The sequence below is a fragment of the Arachis duranensis genome, chromosome 10, assembly GCF_000817695.3.
Source record: "Arachis duranensis cultivar V14167 chromosome 10, aradu.V14167.gnm2.J7QH, whole genome shotgun sequence".
Taxonomy (NCBI): domain Eukaryota; kingdom Viridiplantae; phylum Streptophyta; class Magnoliopsida; order Fabales; family Fabaceae; genus Arachis; species Arachis duranensis.
Window position 1 is genome coordinate 49,090,799 of NC_029781.3, and position 6,741 is coordinate 49,097,539.

At 31.9% G+C, this 6,741-nt stretch overlaps 1 protein-coding gene across 1 annotated transcript in view; it reads left to right on the forward strand.

Moving 5' to 3' along the window:
• The window catches only part of LOC107469942 (2-hydroxyisoflavanone dehydratase), a 13,080-nt gene extending 6,576 nt beyond the window's left edge, over positions 1–6,504 (forward strand). The window contains exon 2 of the mRNA XM_016089328.3: positions 6,205–6,504. The gene's annotated coding sequence lies outside the window, so the exon portion shown is untranslated. The remainder of the gene's footprint in view (positions 1–6,204) is intronic.
• The last annotated feature ends 237 nt before the right edge of the window (positions 6,505–6,741 follow it).

A 6,741-nucleotide genomic window follows, 5' to 3' on the forward strand; every position in this document is an offset into this window, starting at 1 on the left:
GATTAAAAACGTGTATGGATGAATTTTCAAAAAAAAATTAAAAGTCTAATATTTATAAGAGTATATTTGGAATAAAATATTTTTCAATTGATTTGATTTGAAATGAATTAAGTTAAAAATAAATTTATTTAAAATTAATTATGTAAAACAAGAATTGATATAAAAAATTGTTATAATATTTTAATTTTATATTTTGACTATTTATTTAACACACTTTTTAAGTTTTTATGAATACCACCAATAAATCGTAGTTGACTAAGGTCACTTGGGGGTAGGTCGGGGCTCTCAAGTGCAAGCTGGTGCTTGGCTGGGACTACTTGATGTATGACGAGAGCTAAACACTAATTTAAAATATTCACAAATTTAAAATTTCAGATTCGTTGTAGATATAATTTTTAATTAAAATTCAGTGTTCTTCAAAGTTTAGTAAAAGTGTTACAAAATAATAATCCGAAGTTTAATTCCAAAGCATTCTTCTTAAAAATCACAATCAAGTGTATATTATTGCCTATGAAAATGAGTTTGATCATAATAAACAAAAATTTAAATAGTAAGAACTTAAAAGAGCAAACAATAAGTAAATATCAAAAAGGAATTAAACTAGGAGCAAGTAAGAAATAACTAAGAATAAAAAAGATTTTGGCAAGGATTAAGAGTTAAAGATCACTATTCTTATTACTAACCACAATATGATAATTACAAAAAACAAATTTAATTTGTCAATTTCTACGAATTAAAGAAAGCCAATTAGGCTTAATTAATCCTAATCTATAAGTCCTAACTAACTTACTAATTGAATTAGTAAAAGATTAGTGTCAATTGAAACAAGATTAGTTAGTATCTCTAAATTATCAATCAACTTGGACATTAGCAACTCAAGATCGCCCAAATTTTCAACCCAAGCCAAGAATGAAAAAATATATTCTACGACTAAGAGAAACATTTCATCAAACATTTGGTATGCATAAACATAAAGTATATAAATTGTAAGAATTAGTAAAAACTACTACTATCAAATGCAAGAAAGCAAAAACAACATCTCAAATAAACAACAACAAAATATAAAACATCAAATTGCATTAATAAAAAATTAAAAATTCAACAATGGTTCATAAACTAAAATATAGCAAAAATAAAAAAACTAACAAGAAAATCCTAACAAACTAAGATAATATGAACAAAAAAATATAAATAAAACTAAGTTAAAATAAGATTAAAAACTAAAACAAGAGAGAATTAAAATAAAAATCCTAAAAATTCTATAGAGAAGATGGAGCTTCTCTCTCTATAATTCACTGAAACATGCTAAAAACTAAACTTAAGACTATTTGGTGTCTTCTCCCCCCAATCTTTGCTTCAAATGCTTCAGAAATGAGTTGGATTGCATCCAAAATGAGCTAAAAATCCCAAGTTACGTGCCATTTTAAGTGAGGCACAATGGCACATGTTGGGTTTGGTGCTACACATCTTTGTAATTTTTTCAATTCTTCATTTTTTCATGAAATCTTCACTTTTATATGCTTTTCTTCTATCCTTTCAAGTCATTCTTGCCTTCTAAACCTTAAACAACTTAAACAAACATATCAAGACATTGAATGGACTAAAAGTAAAATTAATTTGATAATTTTAAAGGTCTAAAAATCATGTTTCAATCAATTAAGTATAATTAGGAGAAAATTCATCTTTCCAATTCAAAATTATAAAATATGAATTTATCAACTCCCCCACACTTGGACAAAAATATATCTTCATGCAAAACATTAAGAAAGACAAGATTAAGAGATGACAACACTTATTAAGTGTAAGCTACATAACACTAATCAATTACTCTATCTAATCCGACCAGCTTCTATCTATTTAGTCAAAATGAATCAATTTTTAAGAATATATGTGAGCATAGAAAGCCAAAAGTAATATGTCAATCAATTTAATGCCAAAAATCAATTTAAGTTCTAAAAGATTACAAACATGCAAGATAAGATTTTCATGATAGATGTAACATAGAATTAAGTAATTGACACCGGATATGCCATAAACGGAGCAGGCTGTCCCGTCTCACCAACTAAAGCGGATTCAAAATTCTAACCCATCCCGCTTTATGGCAGATTGGTGGACCGGCGGACTAATCTGTTTGACTCTGTTTTTTTAAATAAAATTAATTAAAATTAACCAAAAAATAATAATTAAAAAATTAAATACAAATAAACAATAATCAAATTATAATATAATTTGTTTTACTATTTTTTTAATTTTTAACATCAATAAAATTGTTCAAAATAATATTTGTCAATAGAACCATCTTTATTTTAAAAAATAAGTCACATAATTTGAACATATATACGAAATTGTAAAATAAAATAAATAAAGTTAATAACTAAAAGAAAAATAAAAAATAAAAAAGTATTCGAAAATTATATAATTATTAATTTTGTAGTAGTAATCACTTTTTTATTTAATAAAAAAAGAAAAATAAAAATTTTTGGACCGGCGGGCCGGCCCGGCCCGCCCTGACAAAACCCATAAATTTGGCGGTGTGGGTTTGACGGATTTTTTTAATTTGACGGGTTTCAAATTCTAGTCCGACCTGCCTTTTTTAGTGGGTTCGATGGGTCGGCCCGACGGGTTTAACCAGTTTTGCCACCCCTAAACACATGTGAATCAAACAAGATGCGTACATTCTAAGATAAGGAATCATACAATACAAGAAAGTTGCTAGATACCATCAGATTTAGCATCGATATAAACCTCACTGGTGGCAGATTTTATCGTTTGCCATTAATTACCGTCGAAAATTTTTTGTCAATAATTTTACTGTCGGATTTGTCCCTCAGTAAATCTTCTAGTAAACTTAAATTTTAGTTTTTTTTAAAAAATAATTTGATTTAATCCGATCAAATTTCAAATAACAATTTTAACAACAAGAAATAAGTCTCAATACAAATATAAGTCTTACAATGCTAAAAAATCACTCATTAATCATTATACTCATCATTTCAATGTTGTAAAAAATCACTCATTAATCATTATACTCATCATTAATCATTATAGCTAGTTTAAAATAAAGAAGAATCTCAAAATACAACAAAAGACAATCATACACAGCAGTGCCAATCTTTTCACTTGAGATCAAGCAACTTAGCGTGAGGTAGTTTGGTGTCTTTAGGTTCACACACAAGCTCTGTATCCTTGGCAAGAAGGAGTATCTTCAGCAATTGAGTCTTTTACCTTACGGTTCTAACTCTACACGAGAAAATGAAATTATCACTTACAATGGAGCAATCAGTTATCTACAATGAAAAATCACAAGCATGGATAGGAGATTAATTGGTCACATCACCCTGCAAAGAAACAAATCTCAATGTAAAGAAAATAATTAAAATTAATTGAATATATTTTAATCCCGAACAACTAGATTAGAAAGGAAGAAACTAAACTAAAAAACTATAAAAACAAATCAAACTTAATGAATGAAGAATTAAGACAATGTGAGAAACAAGAATCAAGAACAATTTTTAATTTAACTTAATGAGTAAATATTGAATAGAGATGAAAATAATTTAAATAAACCTTGCTAGTTGTTACCTTTGATGTAAATAATGTTAGAATGAGATATAAGCCACATTTGGTAATTTTTCATAATCTAGTTTAATTAATTTGTGTTAAATGCAAGAATCAAGAACAGAACGCTAGAATTAGTTACACTCCTAGGAATTAGAATTAAATATTATCTTTTAAAGTGTAACACACTCTTTTGCTTATAACTTGAGCTATGGTGCTCCAATTTGCGTCCCATTTGCGGTTACGCAAAGCTCTCGCTGAGCCTCTCAATTATAGATAGTAATTGTAGGTAAGAAATTGAAATTTCCACTCCATTCCTCAGCCCTAATAATTTCAAAAATATAGGTTGTGATTTTGAGTAGATTTTTATGTTTTGGTTGTTTAGGTGCCATCCAATAGTGGGTTATTGTTGGTTTGTGGCCCAAACACCATTGGAAAAGATAAGATTTCTCTTTACCCTTGTGGATTTGTGAATTTGATGAACTCTAGGTGTTAATTGTGGTAATATTGGTATGTATAGCTTGAAATTGTGTTTTTGGAGTTGATTGGGAGCATTGGAAGTGGTGTTGGTGGTTACAAGCTTATTGGATTCAAGATTTGGTAAATTTGTGTATATTGGACCATAGGATAGGATTGAATAAATGGTAAGTTGAATAAATGGCATGGTTGAGATATGATTATGGTAGAATGTTAATATGATGATGATAAATGATGATTGTATGTATGGAATATTATTGATGAATAAGGTTGTTGACGTTTGATTGAGGAATTGGTGAATTGAATGATAAATTAGGTGTGGAAATGATAGAAAAAAATAGAATGGTAAGTGATGAAATATATGGATGTGATTGTGGGTGTTGAATGGTGATTATTGACATGATTTAGAATGCATATGAGTTGGTTTGGTTTTGGAAGTTTTGGAAACTAGATAATTTGTAAAATCTTACTTTTACTGAACTTTGGTGGATCATAACTTGAGCCTTAAACCTTGAAATTTAGTGATCTTTATTTTAACTTAAATATAATTTTAAGAGCTTTAAAATGATATAAATTTTGAGGAAAATGGAGTTTTGTAGAGGAAGTTATGAACGTTTGAACTTCGGTGCAAAAATCTGAATATTCTGCAGCTTTAAACTTTTCTAAGTTTGGTAAGGGTCGTGTACACGACACAGTGCACGCGACGCGGGCATTCTTCACTATATGGAAGTCTCGCGTACGCAAGCACTGCACGCGTACATGGAAGTCCAAATTTTACCTTTGCGTATGCAAATTTTTACACGCGACACGAGCATTCCATTCGGGTTGGAACACTTGCACACATGAGCAGGGTGCCGCATACGTGGACACCCAAAATTTCAAGGCATGCTTACATGGTACAAGGTTTCGTGTATGCGAGACCCCTGTTTTGCTAAAAATGTGTTTTTCTTCACTTTGAAGGATTCTTTAGCTTTTCAAACTTCTTTAACTTCTCATTAAGACTTGTGCCTAGTAATTAGGCCCTAAGACTAATATAGATGGGTTTATGATTTGAGATTAGTGAATTTATATATGGGTTTAGAAGACGGTGATTTAGGCTTGAGAAGTTATGTGGATGGAATAGCTGGAGTGTCTGGGCAGAGTGTTGAGGTGACCATGACTTGAGAAACATGAATGATTATGTCTAATAAGATGAGTATAAGCAGATTTGTGCTATGAGCAATGATATCTGAGATTGAGTATATGATTGTGATATGAATTATTCTCTGTCACAAGGGCTGTGACAATCTCCCACTTACATTCAGATGTGGGGACTGTAGTAGTCTCCCGCTCATGTGAGATGCATTGAATTGGTAAGTCTCTATGCGTCTCGGGCAAGGGCTGTGACAATCTCCCACTTGTCGAGGTAGCGGTGCCGGCGTAAGGGATGAGGTAGTTTCCCGCCTTCGTTGAGATGTAAGGGTCAAAGCTGGGCTCACCACTCACATTTCTCTCTGGTTGTAAGGTGGTAGGGCACTATCCCACAGAATCATACAGCATCTAGAGGAAGGTGGTTGGGCACTCTCCCGCAAAATGTTACCCTCTGATGGAGAAGGTGGTATGACACTCATCCCTCAGAATTATTCGTCCTGAGTATGCGCAACGGAGAGACTAATCCAGTAGTTGCCGACCGAATTTTGTGTCAGGATTGGCACTATAACCGACAAGTGATATCATGAGCCAAATATGATAGACATTCATCATGTGCATCTTCTACATGCTTGCTTGCTTTGATTACTTCAGTTATGCCTATTTGAATAACATGCCTAAATGCTAGTTGATTTACCTGCCATATATGTATACTACTTGTGTTTTACTTGCTTGCATCATCTGTGATTGACTGGTGCTGAGGAGGTTAGGTAGGCGGTGGCGATGGGATCGCGTGAAGGGTAGGTTGGTGAAGGTTGTGGGATATAGCAATGTGATTTGGTATTAGTTAGAAATCCCCTAAGTTTAGATTACCCTGTTTGCGGTTTAAGTTAATTATTTGTTTTAAGCTTGATATTATGTATTGATGTGAAGTTCTTGGATTGCCTTTGGCGTCCCGGAACCTTATATCTTATATTTTGGGTATTGTTACCATACTAAGAACCTCCGATTATCATACCATATATTATTGTTGTTTTTCAGTTGCAGGTCGTAATCCACCTCGATGAGTTGCGAGATGGGGACGGAGCGGAGGATCTTTTATCATCTTTTGTACTTTTGGATACTTTGTTATAGTACTCTCACTTTTGTACTTTATACTTTGTTGCCTTAGAGGCTAAACTTGAGAGACAGGATACATATTCTGTTTTAAATCAAAAACTCTGTCATGTTTGTATTTAACTATTCGGCCTAAACTCCGTGGTCTACAGTTGGTATCCTTTTGACTATCATACTTATATATATATATATGTGTATGTATCTATCTTGATTATTATTGTACTACGTCATATTGTGTTTTTACGCCTGTAGTTATTGTGTGTGAACGTTTCGAGTTTTGTAATTGTGCTTCATGCGACTTTGAGCTTTTACTCTTTCATCGGGCTTCTAGGATTATTATTTCTTTCTATATATATAGTATGGTATGAGCTTTAGAACTATCATGGCACTTTGTTATCCTTCACTTTATAGATAGGGGTAAGGCTTAGGGGAATAGGGTGTTACACAAATTATAGCTCAAAA